At 36.4% G+C, this 19,979-nt stretch overlaps 1 protein-coding gene across 4 annotated transcripts in view; it reads left to right on the top strand.

Annotated features, from left to right (window-relative positions):
- The window catches only part of Pcdh9 (protocadherin 9), an 844,061-nt gene that overhangs the window by 816,460 nt on the left and 7,622 nt on the right, over positions 1 to 19,979 (top strand). The gene's annotated exons all lie outside the window — the stretch shown is intronic.

The following is a 19,979-nucleotide window of genomic DNA, read 5'->3' as shown; positions in this document are numbered from 1 at the left end:
AAAAAAAAAAAAAAAAAAAGGACAGGTCAGAATATTTCTAAAATACAATGAGGTCTAATTACGCTAACTTTTCGGGTTTTTTTTTGTTTTTTGTTTTTTGGTTTTTTTTTGTTTTGTTTTGTTTTGGTTTGGTTTTTTTGTTTGTTTGTTTTTTTCAAGACAGGGTTTCTCTGTATAGCCCTGGCTGTCCTGGAACTCACTTTGTAGACCAGGCTGGCTTCGAACTCAGAAATCTGCCTGCCTCTGACTCCCAAGTGCTGGGATTAAATGCGTGCGCCACCACGCCCGGCTCTCCTAACTTTTCTATATGAAAAATATATATAAAATAGTCGGAACATGACATCTTTAGTTTGCTCCTGTGACTATTGGCTCATTTACTATATGTGGCATAATTATACCTTTGAGTGACTTCTCACATTCATAATATTTGTCGTCTGACTAACACGGTATACAGCAGCTTAAATGGCATGCTCCCTTTGAATTATAGACCACAGGCAGATTTTCTTAATATGAAAAATAGTGCTGATCAGTTTCTGTAACTTGACAAAGCAGAGAATGAAGTAATAAATGATAATAATTTGGTCAAACATTTTATTCAATGCCTGAAAAATTGTTTTTCAGGAATGAAATATTTGTCTTTGATGAAAGCAAAATTAAGCAGATTTTTAAAAATGACTGATGGACTTTATTCAACAACTAATTATAAAGTACCCTACATCTATTTTTAATGCCTAATGGGATCTTTGAAGGGTCAATGATATTTTATTTATGTTCTTAGCATTGATCTTTAATAAGTAACTAGGGGCTTTTTAATTATATGTCAGATGATATAAACAGTTTTCTGGAATTTCAGAGAAATACAAACAGTTTTGGAGAGATTGATGGCAAAAATAAATAAGATTAAATTCTTTTAGGTTTCATTATTAGAAAAGATTGAGTATTAAAATCTGGATGCAGTGGCTAATGACTTTAAGTTGATTTTTATAGTAATCACATACTCTTAGCCAGATTGTTTTGATGCTTCCAACAGATTTATAATTATAATGATTTAGGTATCAGAATTCACAATTATGGAGAGAAAAAATTTAAGGAGAGATTATGAAGGTCCCCAATATCTACACTGTGTTGGCACAGAGGTATTTGACCTGGGTGTTCAAAACCATGCTCTAATTAAGTTGTGGTTTATATCTTTACATTGTAAAACTTTGTGCTACTCCCAGGCCTTCTTTGGGAAATATGACATAATTTGGCACATATGGAAAAAAGAGGAAGAAATGCTGAATACACACATCAGGACACGCTAAGTGCTTTCATTTTGCAAAATTCCATGCTGATTCTATTCAGAAAAGTGAGCTCCTTCAAAGCCAGTGAAAGGGAAACAACATTAGGCATCAATGTCTGTTGCTTGGATTTTTACCAAGTACAAAATGTGCTCCTATACCTTCAAGGTGCGCTGTAAAATATTTGCATCAGCAAAGATATCAAGAGCATCATAAAACCCAAAATTTACCTATACCAGTCTGACCACAGGCTCAGGGACTGTTCTCCTTGGCATCTGAAACAAACACAGTCACATTTTGTCTTAGAACTGTGATCTAGTGTGTGAGCAAGTTTTGTTTAAAGAGATATTTATAAGTGTGGAGCATTTTATAAGATCCACATACAGAGACAAGGTTCAGAAAGGTTAAATATAAAGGAAGCATTTTGAAAAAATAAAAGAAAAGAATGTATTTGAAACTTCTGCACATCTAAGAAAAAAGCAAACAAACAAACAAACAAAAACAAAACAGATCTGACTGTGGCCCAGCGTTTAGGCAGAGTAAAGGAGAGAAATTTTGTCGTAGTATTTTAAGCTGACTTTTACAAATTTAATACATTTATTATTAATCTATAAAGTTTTAGAATTGAATATGTTTTCAAAATGTTTGCCATTAATTTCACTTGTAGGAGTGTAATTATGTTTTAAGTGCATTTTGCCTCTGTGAAATATAAATGTATGTCCTTATCACATAATGGAAAAAGTAAGACTGTTAATCTCAGAGGATTAGTAATTGAGAAACTTGGGATACAACAGAAGACACATGAAAAGTACACTCATGAGATTGCATGTGCATGGTTGTAATGCGTCAATAGTTGTAGAAGCTTTGGTTGAAACTCCTTGAAGACTCAGTCAAGGTGATAAGAACCTAATTGTATTACACTGATATTTTGACTAGAATGGATGAAAATATGGGATCTGGAATCCAGGGCCTTTTTGCAGTTTTCAGGATGCAAAACTGCCAGATATTGTACAAAGGTTTGACAGAAAGCTAAGATGAAAAGTGTCCTTGAGATTTGTTACAAGGAAAACAAAAACAAACAAACAAACAAACAAACAATAATAAGCCTTGATAGCGGTCAATTTTCCTTACTTGGAAGACTTGCCAATTTTACTTCATTATGAATGTAATGACCATCAACTTAATGCTGTTGCATTCTAATTTGTTCAACCCTCATGAACACAGAATCAGGAAAACGAGCTAATTCTCTTCATTTTTCTCCCACATCCGTTACAACTAATGGTATTTGTTAATAGTGACCCCAAGCACTAGGATTAATAACAGTGAATAGGGGTGACTGCCCCTTGATACTGTAATATGTAACAGGGACAATTTTATAGAAAATTCAGACTATGTATAAATGCAGATGCACGGTGATCGTTCTTAGGTAGATTTTAATATAAATTATTGAGAATGGAAATGAAGATTTTTAAGCTATATTTTACACATACACACACATACACACACACACACACACACACACACACACACACACTTCTGCCACTCTCTATTTTTATAATTTTCTAGTAATTATACTTTTGTCTTTTGAAACTTTTACTTTCAATATGTATGGACCACATTCTTTTTCCTCTCCTAACTCCTCCCATTTTCTCACTACCTCACTACCAATCCAACTCTCTGTATTCACTGTCTTTCTGAGTCTCACGTTTTCTCTATGTCACTGTCTCACTTTGGCCATTTTTTTTAATTTTTAATATTTTTTATTACATATTTTCCTCAATTACATTTCCAATGCTATCCCAAAAGTCCCCCATAGCGCTCCCCACTTCCCTACCCACCCATTCCCATTCTTTTGGCCCTGGCATTCCCCTATATTGGGGCATATAAAGTTTGCAAGTCCAATGGGCCTCTCTTTCCAGTGATGGCCGACTAAGCCATCTTTTGATATATATGTAGCTAGAGACAAGAGCTCCGGGGTACTGGTTAATTCATCATGTTGTTCCAACTATAGGGTTGCAGATCCCTTTAGCTCCTTGGGTACTTTATCTAGCTTCTCCATTGGGAGCCCTGTGATACATCCAATAGCTGACTGTGAGCATCCACTCCTGTGTTTGCTAGGCCCCTGCATAGTCTCACAAGAGACAGCTATATTTGGGTCCTTTCAGCAAAATCTTTTGCTCTTTGGCAATTTTGTCCTTTCTGCTAATTTCTAAGCTATATTAACTAATTGTCTGGGTAATTCCAGTTTACAGACTGTATATTTCTTTGTTGTAAAGTTGCTAATTTGTTTTGTTGCTTAAGAAACAACAATTATTTTTATTTCTCTGATATTATTCTCATTAATTCTTTCTCTTTCTTCCCTAACATTCCTGTGAATCTATCTTCACAGGTGATTTTGCTACATGAAATGACCAGTATCAGCCCTTTTCCTTCAGACCATTATACATAATACATTATTATTATTATTATTATTATCATTATTTCTGGAAATGCTTGTTTTGATGTCCATTATTAAGCTAAAATTCATTTCTTGTGCCTAAAACAGAGACATAATCGCTAGTAGCTGTTTCAATATGGAATTATGAAATCTCTAAATCTTGGACTAAATCTAAAAAGATGTGTGACCTTTCTCAAATACATTTATCTCTCTGAAACCTCCATCCCTAGTGAAAAGAATAGCGTGAAGGGAGATGTTCTCTATTGTTTTAGATACATCTAACACACCTAGTTTTATCTGTAATAATCCCCAATATGCTGATCTATTTTTTGCTTGTGAGAGAAGGATCGTGACACACCTGTGGAGTCACCTGTGCAGCTATAGCCCCACTGAGCTGTCCTTTCAGATCACAAAGCACCACCTAGCTTCCTAGGGTTTTCAGGGTCTTCTGAGTTTGCCTTTCTTTTCATTGCTTTTGGCTTACTGCTCTGCTCTTCCTTCTCCAGAGTCCTTCTTTAGAGACTCTGAAAGGACAGGAACACAAAGATAATTCAGAGCGTCTAGTGTTTCAAAAACTGATGTTCTATCACAACATCACTGGGATGTTGGGTAGATGAGGGACATTTAAATAGTTAATGTGGAGAGCTGAGAAGATAGTTCACTTGGTAGGGAAAGTGTTTGTTACTCAGCATGAGTAACTATGTTCTGAAATCATCTATGTAAAAGTCTGGGTATGACCGTCGATGCTTATTTTAACAGCTCAGATTAGAGAGAGGCAGGAGGATCCTAGGAACTCTCTGCCCAACCAGCTTTGGCTAATTCTTCAGTTTGGGTGAAAGCAAGACAGTCTGTATGCTAAAACAAAGGTCGAAAGCACCTAAGAAATGACATTTGTGGTTGTCATTACCTCTGACTTACATACACACACACACACACACACACACAGACCATGGAGTCCTGTGATTTGTCTGATCCTTCTCTATAGGAATAATGATCTCAAGGAGTATAGCGCTGCTGTCAACATGAAAACACCGTGTCTTTACTTTTTTTTTTTACTTTTTTTTTAACTTTTTTTTTAATGCAAGCATCTTGACATGCTGGCTGAGTTTGAAGGGCAGATTTAACTAGAACAGAGATTTACCTTAAGCCCTCACTTCAAAACCTCCTCAAGACAGGTTGTCACCACAGGTTTAAGAGAGGAAGTTCCAAAGCAAAACAAAACCAATAAAAGAACAAAAGGTTTGAAAGACCAGCTTATCCTAAGAGAATCTTCCATGCTACCCAGAAAACTTGATTTTTTAGAAATGATACTGCCAAATAAAAAAAAAGAGAAACCAAAACGGAAAAGAAAAAAAATTCATTTTTGTACCTCCTTAGATGAAACCCTGCAACTCTTAGCCTCATCAGTGATGTTTTGTTTCTTCTCTCACTGCTCGGATACTTGGGTGGAATCATGGGACAAAAAAGGACTTCAAGTCCCAGTGGCCTTTAAATGAACCCCTGCTCTGAGATTGTTCCTTAACAATCCAGCTCACCCAGTGAAAGTGAGGGTATCAGGCTTAAGTGCATCTGCAATTCTTATTTAACAAAATTGCTGAATTGTTTCCCTAAAGATCACTTTTGAAGTAAAGCCAATGGTGCTGGCGCTGTGTGTGGAAGGTTGGAATATTCTTCTTTGCAATGATTGTTGAAGATCCGTTTCATTCTCCCACAAGAGTTAGTCATCAAACCCAATAGAGGACAGAGGGTGCAGAGGCCACGGACTTTACATGACTTGAGGAGTGCTTCTGTGTATCATAATTAACAACTCCGCTGCTATTCTTGTCAAGAAAGGGAAACACTGAATATCTTAACGCCAGGAGTTGGAGTCACTCTTTTTTCTCCTGATCTTATTTAATAGTTCTGTTAAAACTGCATTTTTGCCTTTAAAACCAGAAAGTCAGAATGTAACACAAGTCAAAGAACCCCCCCCACACACACACACACACCTTAGGGAAATTTGGTTGGATGCATCATGAGCAAATGCCAGAGAACATATTAATAAAGAGATTATTGTAATCAATCTAGACACAATATACATAGGGCTTTTACATATTTCTGGTTTTGTTAGGAAAGTTTGGAGTAAAAGGATACGCATGCATCAATAAAATTAATCATCTTTACTTTGAAGTAATTGAATATACTTCAGAACAAGACATATTTTTTTCCTAGAATATAATTTCCATGTCCAAGTAGCTAATTTTTGTATCGGAACACACAGGTTTTTTAATTAATGAAAATCCTATCATGCACTCACCAATAAATATGCAGCTAAGTAAACACAGGGAACAAATGTGGTCTGTGCCTTGTTCTCTAATGATATGAAGGGAGCAGATGGCTTGAGGAAAGCCGTGTCAGCACAAGGTGTTAAATCTTTAACAAGGATAGAGTGCTGGCTTCCCTCACATCCACCCTGCGATCCTGTCCCTAATGTTTCCTTACGTGCTGCCACTCAACTTGAACTTCCCCATGTCAGATGTTTGATGAACGCGGTGACATACTTAGGCAGTAAATACGTGACAAACTGAGCTTTGGTCATTTCCACAATTGCTACTGATCATCTCAGCCAAAATGATCATAGGTGATTTTACATCTGTCACTGGGATAACCAGGAATAATGGGGTGGCTTGGCCCATCTCCATTCATGCCAGGTAGCTTGTTAAGGGCTTTGCAACTGTGAATTCAGAATGTTTTCTTAGAGCAGAAAATTAAAGAAAGAAACACAGAAGCATAAATCTAGTTTGTCCTTTAGGAAAAAGCACAACCATGCGGCATTAGGCTGCCTTTCTTTCCAAACAATAACAGTCATGCCTTTCTTGATCACATTTTTTTTCACCTTCATTCATGATTTAATAAAGTTACTGAGACCTTTGCAACACTGGCCTAAAGGATTTCTAGGCCATTGGTTCTGAAGCTCAGTTCAACAGACTCTTGGCAGCTATGCAAGTGAAAAAACAAAGAATCAGCAGGAAGCAAGACACATCTATTTCACATGAGCTCTGATGATGGAACTTCAACTTGCCCAGAAAGAGCAACATCAAATAGCAATTTCAAATTTGCAGAGTTAAGCACACACACACAGACACAGACACACACACACACACACAAAATATGACTTACTCATTTGTGGAGGTTAGGCACTCTAAATAACTATGATTTTTACATAGCTTATATACATTGCTTTCAATTTGTTTGCTTTTAAACAAGGACTCTGTATTTATAAAAATTGGAGACTGTTCATTTATAGAGACTACTTGAATCAAACACATAAGAAGAAATTTTAATTTCACAAACAGCCCAAGTGCAATATGACATCAATATGATTCTGACTGATCACACAGCTTCACATATAATTCCTATAAGAGCCCTGATGATTATTGAACAAAAATGTGTTCTGCACAAAAACAAAATTATTGTGTCACGCTGATCTTTATCTCATCTTATCTACTGCATGACACCCAGAAAAGCTTGCCCTTAATATAATAAAAACATCATTTGTTCTTTTCATTTCTATTTCATTTTTAGACAATTGAATATGATTGTCTTACCTTGCTAATACGCTGATACGTTGAAATCTTGTTTTAATAACACATAAAACAATCTATTGGCAAAGTGTCTGAGGAGAACTTTAGTATGTGGTCTAATTCATGGATTAGACAGGATCTAATCACTAGGATGTATTTATAATTTAATTCAGGTTTCCAATCAAGTGAGATTGTCTAGCAATGTCAGGCACATGTCTTATGCATTACTGAAGAGTGTGCAGCATATTCAATACAGGAGAGTATATTTTAGCATACACTGTCAGCAATCACCAAGAAGGCAAGCTTTTGATTTAGCAAACAGCATTCTGATAGAGAAAAGAACTTGCTTTAGTGGCAATGTTTAAAGGGAGTATACTTAAGTTGCATGCAGTGATCCAGTCATACCTCTTAATCTTTTACCACATTTATCATATTTTAGTTATAGGAGGCTTAGAGAATTAAGACCTACACACATGTATTTATGATGACTAAATTAATATGATTTAAGTAATACTATCTAAGTAGTATTCTATTGAAATATGTATATATATAGGTATATGTATATATAATATATATGTATATATAGAAATATATATATTATTAATCCATATTACATATCCTCACAAATGACATGATGTTATGTCTCTAACTGACTTATCAGTTATAGAATGATGATACATGCTTCCTGCTCTTTTTGTATTTTGATATGCAAGAGAACAATTTAGAATGTTTCAACCAGGTTAAAAAAAAAAAGTACTTGAGTCTTTTATTTTGAACAATACTCAACCCAATTTTCCTAGAAAGCTTAACTTTGTAAATCCTACCAAAAGTTGAAAAATCTTGAAACCTTTGACAGTCACCTAGATTAAAGATTACGGTTTATGATAGACTCCCTTTATATTAGAGAGAAACAAAGCGACACCTTAGGCAATATTGATAATATTTGGCAGGAGAAGTGATTTTGTGATTTCCCTCATGTAGTAGACTGAGTCACAGAGAATAATTAAAGAAATCAACAGATGGGCTGGAGAGATGGCTCAGCTGTTAAAGGCTAGGCTCATAACCAAAAGGTATAAGAAATCAATAAACACTCACAAGCTTTTGTAACATTTTGTTATGTGATAAAACATATCCAGAACAATCTCTTGTTCTCTAAGAAAACAAAGAGGAGAAATTGTTGACTATATAAATGTGCAATCTCTATAATGTAAAAGTATTTTTAAAAGACACTGGTATATTTCATTTACTTTTTTCTTTATTAGTATTTCTTTATTAGTATTTCTTTATTAGTATTTATTTATTTATTTATTTATTTATTTATTTATTTATTTATTTATTTATTGAGACAGAATCTTTATATGGTGGTCTTGTTCTCTTAGAACTAACTATGTAGATAGCCTGGCCTTGAACTCATAGATCTTCATACCTATGACTCTGGAGGGGTGGAGGCATTTGCTATCACATCTAGCTTATTCACCTCTTATTAACATATTTTACATAAATGTACAAGGCTGTTCTGAAATTTTAAATCAATTTTATTCTAGTTTCTTATATTACTAATTTGTTTGAATATCATTTTACCTATACATTACCTATATGTTTCCAAGTTACATATGGGAGTATGGATAAATCTGTGTCTAACTACAAAATGATTTAGTTTTAGATTTTAACTTAAATGTTCAACATCTAACATAATGTTGGGACATTATGTTAAAGAAGTTTGCTGGTGTTCTTCAATGGCAGTGCCTATGCCAACCATGTTCTCCATGGCTATTGTCTTGATTCAGGTCACTTCATTAAAATTAGAGCAGGGGAGGGTTAATTAAGTTCATGCCAGGTAATTGATAAAGTAATAAACATTATATATATATATATATATATATATATATATATATATATATATTTGTAGTTAACTTTTTATGTATGCATGTGTGTATGTATGTAAGTATATATGTATATATGCATCTATGTATTTTAAACTCCAAATTTTATTCCCCTCCCAGTCCACCCTCTGACTGCTCTACATCCTATACCTCCTCCCTTCCCCCCTATTTCCACAAGGATGTCCCCACCCTCCCACCCTCCACCTCCCACCTCACCAGACCTCTAAACACCCTGGAGGCTCCAGTCTCATGAGGGTTATGTGCATCTTCTCTGTCTGAACCCAGACCCAGCAGCCCTCTACTGTATATGTGTTGGGGGCCTCATATCAACTGGTGTATGCTGCCTGGTTGGTGTTCCAGGGTCTGAGAGATCTCAGGGGTCCAGATTAATTAAGACTGCTGGTCCTCCTACAGGGTCACCCCCTCCTCCTCAGCTTCTTTCAGCCTTTCCCTAATTCAACCACAGGGATCAGCAGCATTTGTCCATTGGTTGGGTACAAATATCTGCATCTGACTCTTTCAGCTGCTTTTTGGGTCTTTCGGAGGGCAGTCATGCTAGGTCCCTTTTTGTTAACGCTCCATAAACTCAGTAATAATAGTGTCAGGCCTTAGGACCTCCCTTTGAGCTGGATCCCACCTTAGGCCTGTGGCTGGATCTTCTTTTCCTCAGGCTCCTCTCCATTTTCATCCCTGTAGTTCTTTCAGACAGAAACAATTATGGGTCAGAGTTTTGACTGTGGGATGTCAACCCCATCCCTCACTTGATAAGTGAGGTGCTACTGCTGAGATAGGTGCTACAAGTTCCCTCTTCCCCAATGTAGGGCATTTCATCTAAGGTCTGTCCCTTTTAGTCCTGAAAGTCTCTTACCTCCCAGGTCTCTGGTACATTCTGGAGGGTCCCCCTAATCTCTTACCTCCTGAGGTTGCTTGTTTACATTCTTTCTGCTGGCCTTCAAGGCTTCAGTCCTTTTCCTCCACCTAATACCAGATCCCTCCCTCCCTCCCTGCTTTTGGTTGCTTTCTTCTCCTTCTCCTTTTCCTCACTTGGACTGTTCAGCTTGTTGAACTTTTTGAGTTCTTTGGACTGTATCTTGGGTATTCTGTACTTTTTTTTTCTAATATCCACTTATTAGTGATAACATACCATGCTTGCCATTTTGGGTGTGAGTTACCTTACTCAAAATGATATTTTCTAGTTCCATCCATTTGCCTACAAAACTCAGGATGTCCTTTTTCTTAATAGCTGTGTAGTATTCCATTCTGTACAGGAACCCCATTTTCTGTATCCATTCTTCTGTGGTGGGACATCTAATTTGTTTCCAATTTCTGTCTATCACAAACAAGGCCACTATGAACATAGTGGAACATGTGCCCCTGTGGCATGGTAAGGCATCATTTATCTATATTTTCAAGAGAGGTATTGCTGGTGTTTCAGACAGATCTATTTTCAATTTTCTGAGGAACCTCCAAATTGATTTCCAGCGTGGTTGCATTACTTTGTAATTCCACCAGCAATGGAGGAGTGCTCCTCTTTCTTCACATCCTCGCCAACATGTGCTATCATTTGAAGTTAGCCATTCTGATTGGTGTAAGGTGTAATCTCAGGGTCATTTTGATTTTCATTTCTCTGATCACTAAGGACTTTGAACATATCTTTAGGTGTTTCTCAGCCATTTGAGATTTCCCTGTTTTGAATTCTTGGTTTAGTTCCATACCATATTATTTGATTGGGCTGTTTGATGTTTTGGTGGTTAGCTTCTTGAGTACTTTATGTAGTTTGGATATTAGCCCTCTATGGAATGTGGGATTAGTGAAGATTGTTTCCCAATCTATAGGTTGCCAATTTGTCTTATTGCTTATGACTTTTGAATTACAGAAGCTTTCCAGTTTCATGAGGTCCCATTTATCAATTCTTGATTTTAGAACATGCACCTTTACTTTAATTCATTATTAATCTTTGTAGGATCATTATTACTTGGATCAATATAAGATAATACATGTTGACACTTTTACTGATCAAATTTTTTTCATTATCATTTTCATTGTTTTACTGTTATTTTGCCTTTAGAGTTCTGGAGTTCAATCTCATACCTGTGAGGGACTAGGGAGATGAAAGGAATTAAAGTAGGAGAAATAATAAGTTCCCTTTACATTAGAAAAAATGCTGTTACCTGGTGTCTTTATTATCTGGCTTTCTAAACGGATATTCAGGTTTTTTTGAAGATTCTAAGTGCTTCTGATCCTTCTTTAATCCTTCAGGCCTAGAGAATTTGTCCTATTATTCCTTTATCAGTTGCTGGCCTTCCTTTATTAAGATCTTATCAGTCAGTGCTTGCGTGTGTGTGTGTGTGTGTGTGTGTGTGTGTGTGTGGTGTGTGTGTTTCTATGAGGGGTCCTGCAAGGTGCACAAATTATGGCTTCCGAGGTACCATACTTTTACATAGAGAGTTGACAACTTTTCCAATCATCTATAGTTCAGAATCATATTCATCTGTCATCTGCCTCAAGCGCTCTTGTGTTCAAGCATTTCTACAAGGCTCCAACTGAAGTATAGATATTTTCCCGAAGAGTAACATATAACATATTGGTCAATAAAATTGTACCATTAGTGAAATTAGCATAGTAATCAACCCGCAATTATGCCCAAGAGATGAGTCATTTTAATAATACATACTGGAAACTGAGAACATATTTAGTGTAAAGAGTGAACAGATTTAGATACGAAGTAAATGTGATTATTTATAACTCCTTTGAAGTTATTGAAATAACTAAAAAGAAGCAACTAGGCAAATGCCTCAGAATAAAAAAAATGCTTACTGAGTAATTTCTTCCTAGATATAGAAATTATTATCGGCCCCTTTCCGGTTTTCTTACACTTACAAACACATGTTAACCCTAAATATTTCCATGCAAATATTATTATCTGGATGGATTATTAAATTTTTAATAAGTTTTTATTATGTTTTTAAAAGAAATGGAATTACATCATTTTCCCTTCCCTTTCTTTCCTTCAGTCCTACTCATGTACGCCCTCTAAAAGAAGTCTCAAAATATCTCTATTCTCAAGTTGACAGCTTCTTTTTGTTGTAATATGCATGCATTTACACACACACACACAAACACACAGAAACTGATGACATGACCACTCCATTGTATTGTTAAAGTGACGGGTTTATTATAGATATGAAAGAGAAGAGTCAGGGGCAAAAAGAAAATGAAATAGAAAGAACATGGCCAACAGTCTGGACCTGTCCATGAAAGAAGCAGGAGCACAGCAGAGATTGGGGGACAGAGGTGTAAAGGAAGAGAAAGCAGAGGGAAGGCCAGGAAAGCAAGAGCATGCCAAAAATAGCAGGGTTATAAGGACAGTGAGTAGTCGGGAGGAAGGAACCTCATGAGCTGACCTGAATTTAAGGGAGGGGAGCAAGTGAGAAGAGCTAGCATACTAACATGCACTTCAAAATATGTAGCAGTTGCTTGTGATAGTGAATGACTCTTGAAGCCAGCATTTGTGTTGCTATGCTAATAGACACTACAAATAGCCATTTGCCCATTTGTATGTATCTGTGTATGTGTGTGTGTTTGTGTATGTGTGTGTACATGTATATTGTTGTAAGGCTGCCAAGGATACATATATATGCAGCATATATTGCACATATGACAACACAATGGCTGTCTAACCAACAGAAAGTCCAAGACTCAGTTCATGAGGCTAGATGTCTCAGCTGGTTTTCAGCATAGGTGTTAAGATGTAGGTTTCAATGCCAGTGGAGAGAGGAACTTGCCAGTCAGAGTGAAGGCAAGCAAGCAGAGAGAGGGCTTCCTTCTTTTGTATCCTTTCTAGAGGCTGCCACCAAAAGGAGTGGTCCAGACTAAAGGTGTGTCTTCCACCTCAAATGATCACAGGTGTAAATTTCTTATTTAGGTTGTGATTAATTCCAGATATGGTCAAGTTGATACCCAAAAATTCCCATTGCACCTGTTTACGAAAATCGATATTGACACTATTCCAGTCTTCCTTTAGCAGCCATTTCTAGGAAAGATAGTTTTATGACAGACTTGCCAGTATTTTGAAGTTCTCCACTTCTCTCTTCAGCAATGTTTCCTGATCCATAGGTGCAGAACCTGTGATATAGCTGTGTTCACTGGACTGGGGCTTCCTACAATCCATTAATCTCAGCTTTGTGCACGGTTTGATTAAATGTTAAAGCACAGTAAATTTGCAACAACTTTTTCATCTCAGAAAAAAATGGTATTTTATATGCATTGTAGTATAAAAGTATAACTTTTCTCTGATAAATCTTGCAATATTATATCTACTAATTTATTTGAGACTAATGATCATCCTACCAAGAAGTGTATCTGCTCTTCCATCAAAATAAAGCAATCAATGATTGGCAGAGAGGAAATTATTGTCAAAGTCTCTGCCAAGTTTTATAGATTTTACAAAATTCTAATGTCTTATATCTTTATAGATGAATTAATGTGTCAAAGATGTGTGCTAATGAACTGGTTTCCCTGTATTTGCAAGGTCTTCTGAGAAATAAACACTCAGTTTAGATTATAAGGGTGATCTGCTGCATCTCCCCAAGGGCTGTCCTCTATATAATACTCTTTTATGTAGGTCATTTTCAATAATAGAGTAATGGCATTTTCAGCAGTTCCCTTAGGACACTCTTTCAAATATAATATTTTATTTTCACACTTTTATGTACAGCTGAGTTTAAGCAATAAAGGTCACAATGATATTCTATAGGTGTTCTTACATGAAGCATTAACTTATTTTAAAACCTCAATTTTCCTTGATGCATACAAGAAGTAAGCATTTATTGTGTAAGATAATGTATCTCTGGGGTATAAAGCTGCTTTAATAATCAACTTATATTTTTTCCTAAATAGTTCTTTAACTTGAACAATTTTGCACATACCTGTACAAGAACCTAAGTCCTGCAGTGACCTGCATCTCTTTACAGCTTGACCTCCTAGTAATTGCTAATAATTACTTTGGTATCTTCAGGCTTTAAAGGATGGTTTCCTTGCATATTGTGTGACTCTAGATTTCTGAAGCCTTTTACAAAGCTCTGTTGTTAAAGGATAATGAACTGTCTGGCACGATTAAGTAGAAACCTGGGATGGAGGAAGCAGAGCAATTACATTTTATTTAGGGGCAGTCAAAGTGGCTCCTATTCCAAAGTTGGGTGCAATGCAACAGTTTTTGAGTGTGGCTATTTTGTCCTAGTTGTATTATTTAAGCATCCCCATTATCTGTGCAAAGCATTATACTATGGACTTACTATCAGTGTTTCTTTTAGGTGGTTTAAAAATCATACTATTACCTGTTTTCTTCATGGAGATTGCCATACAGTGCTTGGTACAGAGGCCTTCTAGTTTCCTTGATGATGTTGTGGAAACCTAGTTCAAACTTCCATTCCCCTCATTAAATATATCTAGTAATTACACATAATATACTAAATTATTATGACATTTATTAATGATGATCTTACTTAAGTCAACCTGTTTTCTAGCTTGAAAGATAGACCATTAACGAATAAGTGCATTCTCTGAGATGGATATGAGTGACACCTCCCCAAACAAACAAAAGCAAAAATACCATGAAGATGACTGTAGACCTAGAAGATGTCTCAGTAGAGAATAGTATATTTCGTTGTGTACTACAAATGCCTATGTGAAAATTTAACTTTTCAGAGATACTAAAATAGGAGGAAAAAGTGGGTTACTCTGAAATCCTTGAGAATATTCCATGCATAAAAGAACAGTAAAGCCAAAGCCCTATGAGTATACTGCGATGAGTGTATTTAACTGAGCCAATGTGGCAGAGTATGGCAGACATTTAAGTAAGTGGGTTAACAGGAGTTGATCATGTCTAAAAGAAATACAGGAACAAAGAGTGGAGCAGAGACTGAAGGAAAGGTCATCAATAGCATGCCCCACCTGGGTATCCATCCCACATGCAGACAACAAACCCTGATACAACTGCTGATGTCAAGAAGTGCTTGCTGACAGGAGCCTGATACAGCTGTCTCCTGAGAGGCTCTGCCAGATCCTGAGCAATACAGATGCAGATGCTTGCAGCCAACCACTGGACTGAGAACAGGGACCACAATGGAGGAGTTATGGGAAGGACTGAGGGGCCTTATCTGGCATCAATGGGAAGGGATGCCCTTGGTCCTGTGAAAGGTTGATGCCCCAGTATAGAGGAATGCTAGATCAGTAAGGCAAGAGTGGGTGAGGGCAGAGCACCCTCATACAAGCAGGGCAAGAGGGGATGGGATAGGAAATTTACACAGGGGAAACCCAGAAAGGGGATACCATTTGAAAAGTAAACAAATAAAATATCCAATTTTAAAAAAAGAAAAAGAAAAAAGAAAGAGAATATTCAATAAAAGAAAAGAAAAAATTATGGAGGAAAAGAAAGAAAGAAAGAAAGAAAGAAAGAAAGAAAGAAAGAAAGAAAGAAAGAAAGAAAGAAAGAAAGAAAGAAAGACCATCCTGCGGCCTCTCTTAACCTCTTCTATTGGCTAAAATCCAATGGATTAGTAAATTTATTACAGGTCTGAAATCTACTTTTCTATGTGACTTGGCATAGTCACTGATTGCAGGTTGTAATCATAGAGACAGTCAGAGTGGGAAATACCACCCAGAGCAAAAGGTTAGATGTCTGCCTAACAGGTGTCAGAGATGACTCTGTTTCTAAGCATGTACTTTTTCTGAAACATCAATTGTGTGGTTAATATTTATTATTTCAGAATGATGAACTGAAGTTGTGCGTGGTGGATCATGTCTCTAAGCCTAGTACTTGGCAGGCTGAGCTCTGAAGACAATGGCCAAACTGGATTCCCCAGAGATTTCTAGGATATGCCGGGCTATAGAATGTTTAAATGAACAAACAAACAAACAAAGTAAGAAGGGATGGATAGATAAAAATTTTGAATAATAAGTTAATTTGGAAATTGGGAACATTTACTATTTAGACTTTGAAATGGTATTCTGAAATCTCGTGACACAGGCAAGTGGAAGGTGGGTCTTGTGTAAGGTCAAGGAAGACAACAAAGGACTGTACATGTATACTGGGGTATCATCAGCATGTAAGGTCATATTGTGATGAGAGTGTACGAGAGCCAGTTTTATATACCTGCCAAACATTCTGACAAGCGAGTGTTCTGGAGAAGCTTGGACAGAAGGAAGGAAATTGAAGCAGTAAGGTTAGAAGTGAATTGGTGACAGAGAGTCGGGCAGCTCTGGAGTCTAAGAGATCCTACGTTCCATGTCAAAGCTACTGAGTCACGTTGTTTTGTTTGTTTGTTTGATGGTTTGTTTTCCTGTGAAAATGAGTAACGTTTAACAGATCTGTAGTGACTTCAGAGACATGATGAGATCTGAGAAATTTAACTTTAATTGAGAAATGGCAGCGCACAGGAGAGAAATAAGCACACGCCCTTGCATCCCAACATGAGGTTGCTGAACAGCAGTGTAGCAGACTTTTGTGGAGAATTCACAGAAATCGGAGGATTCAGGACACACTCCACACTTCCTGTCTTGCAATCTGCATTTTAAAAGTTCCCTCAAATGATTCATAAGTGTATTAACATTTGAAAAGCAGTGGGATAATGACATTTCGATTAAAAGTGGTGGTAAAATAATTCAAATATAAATATGTGCACATGTACAGGGATGAATCACATAGATCACACTGGAGGTTTTTTGTTATTTTAATTTCTTTTTAAATAAATTAATTATTTCTGTTTGACCTTTAAAATAATCACCTTCAGATATTATTTAAAGTTTGTAAATTCTACCATATCTTGGAATCTTTGCTTATGTATGTATGTAAGCTTGTATTTCTATGTAAATGCAGTCATGTGCATGCTGTAACATACATGTAGATTTCAACAGGCAGGTTTCTGCCATTCACCTCAAGGCAAGATTCATTGTTTTTCTTTCTGCACATATTGTCTAGGCTGGATGGCATGCATGCTCTTGTGAATTTCTCCACATCTCTCTAGGGATGCTACAATTATATATGGTACATAATGCATCCAGCTTCTACATGGGTTCTTTTATTCAAACTCAATTCTTCAAACTGCACAAAATATGCTTTACTAACTGAGCCATCATTCCAGTGTCAGAGGTCTTGGATTATTTACTGAGGGATATTCTCCAATTTGTCTGAAGGTTACAGACAAATGTGGGACTTCTTATTTTCTAAGACTGCAAGATGTGGAATGCTTAAACTCAGACATTAGTAACAAAGGTAAACTGCAGAAACACACCCTTAGCTAAAAGTTCATCATAAATCTCTGGCTATAAACATGAATGTGAACTTCACCAGTCTCTACTTTTACTTAAATACCTGGGGTACGGGGCATAGTGGACACTGTGCAAAGTAAAATTGCTACTCAACATTGTGTAAGAACTGCTAACTCCTTGGATTCAGACAAGCAACTGCCACATTTTATAGGAAAAGAATTGTGTAAACTGTTCTATATTTTTAAATTTGATCTTACCTAGAAATCAATCTTGTGAATTGGTTTCTGGACAAAAACCAAAACAAAACCCAAAATCAAAACAACAATAGCAAATAAAACTTGCTTTAAAGATTCCATAAGATTGATGGGCCATTTAAATATAGTTATTGCAGAGGGATGGATTATTACAGACCGAGGTTTTTTGTTCTACAACTGTAAACATTTGTGAAACTGTCGCTAGGCTATAGTAACCTGACCCATTTTTTAAAGCTAAGTTACTTTTATTTGGCTCTAAATTGCACTACCTCTTCTTTTCCTTAAGAGGAAAGTTGTGATTTTATGTGTGCAGTTAGTCTCTTACAAGTGACTTCATTGTCTCATCATTAAGATTTTTTTGGCCTCTAGTCCTGAGAAGGCTCCATGCCCCAGTGTAGGGGAATGCCAGGACATGGAAGCAGGAGTGGGTGGTTTAGTGAACAGGGGGAGGGAGGCTGGGATAGGGAATTTTCAGAGGGGAAACCAGGTAAAGAGATAACATTTGAAATGTAAGTAAAGAAAATATCTAATTAAAAAATGATTTTTCTCTTTAAAAGTTGTTTCAGTCTAAATAAGATATACCTAATATCTCTATTTTTGTGAACCAATTCATTTTACAGAAAATAGAGAGTAATTCCATGATCAGTATATGAATGACATTTTAAATGAAAGTCATCAAATACCATTAAAAGAAATAGTAAACTCCCGAATAAAGTAAATGTAGTATAAAACAATGTAAACAAGGTGTTACAGATCAAATTTGGTCAAAATTTAAACATGAGTTTACTTACCATCTCAGGGAAGGGCTATTTCATTAAACTGATGTCTTCGAATTGATTGCAACATAAAATCGTATTGGGAAATAAATGGAAATGCATAAAATTACCTGAGACAATTTCCTTTTGAGAGCTCACATTTCAGTGGGTGAGAGAAGAGTTCTTACAGTTCATGCAAAGCAGAAAAGGGCAGAAGATGTATATGAAACTGACCCATTCCCTATACGTTCTACAGTCTTCCACATAGCAGTATCTTCTCTGGATGAGAACCTAATTCTGGGGGTGGCCCTGGGTTATTGTATTTTGACTGTCTCCTTCTGCAAATTTTGACTTTTCATTTTCTAATGAAGAATGTATGAACTATTAGATGTCCACTTACATGTAGAAATAAGTGTGTTCCATGGAAATACAACTTCACATTCCAAAACATAAAGGCAGCCCAAAGGATAAAATCATGTACCAGAACAACAAAAGCAAACGTGTTTACCTGTATAGCGCTCTTAACTTGACTAACAATATAGCGCTAACTTGACTAGCAAACACAGTCACATCAAGGAGTAATAGATATGAAGAGCTCGTGTATTAACATTTCATCTTAATTTATAGATAAGAGTCTATGGGCTATGAAACCTAAATTTTTTTTTCCAATCTGCTCTAAGTCATTCTTCTGCTAGAACTCTGATGAGTCTCTGATGACCATGGGGATTGAGGTTTAAGGAGTTAGTCTAACTTTAGATATTTTCTGCAACAATCATTTAACCCAACATGAATTAAATCAAATCTTTAATGAAAGACAGTGTGAATGGGAAATCCTTTTTTCCAAAATAAAGTTTTCTGTCACCATCTGGAATCCCCATCCTTACCAAACTTGGGCATCCTCGACTCAGCTGGGTGGCTTTGCAGCTATGCTTGGCATGTCACTCCACTATTGTAGATAATCCTTAGATTGATGTGTTACTCTCTTGGCAGCCTGACATGTATCTGACAAGAAGTACTTAGGAGGGAGAACTGTTCATCCAACAGCTATTAGTTCATGTTTTGCTTGGCAGCATTGTTCTGAGCTGATAGGAGCATATTATACCATAGTAGGAATATATGGTGAAGAAGACTATTCACATCCCTGTACCAAGTGAACCCAGATCGCACTAAATAAGAGAAGAACAGGCAAGGTTGCATCTTCTGCACAATTACACACGGAATAGTCTAACAGCTCTTCACTAAGCCACTGTTCTAAAAGTTGTGCCACATCTCAATAGCATAGAATGACCAACAGACCTTTAACACATGACCCTGTGATCCACTGGAAGAACCTAACTGTTATAGTTGTGATCTTATAAAATTCAAACAGTCCCATATAATATTCTGTGTAAAATCCATGGTTGAGAACCACACAATGAAAGGAATAAGAAAGGAAGGTAGAGAGAAAGAAAGAAAGAAAGAAAGAAAGAAAGAAAGAAAGAAAGAAAGAAAGAAAGAAAGAAAGAAGAGAGAGAGACAGACAGAAAGAGGGAGGGAGGG

This window comes from Mus caroli, chromosome 14 (assembly GCF_900094665.2).
Source record: "Mus caroli chromosome 14, CAROLI_EIJ_v1.1, whole genome shotgun sequence".
In the NCBI taxonomy this organism is placed as follows: domain Eukaryota; kingdom Metazoa; phylum Chordata; class Mammalia; order Rodentia; family Muridae; genus Mus; species Mus caroli.
Note: the sequence above shows the minus strand (reverse complement) of the source record. Positions and strands in the feature narration are given on the sequence as shown.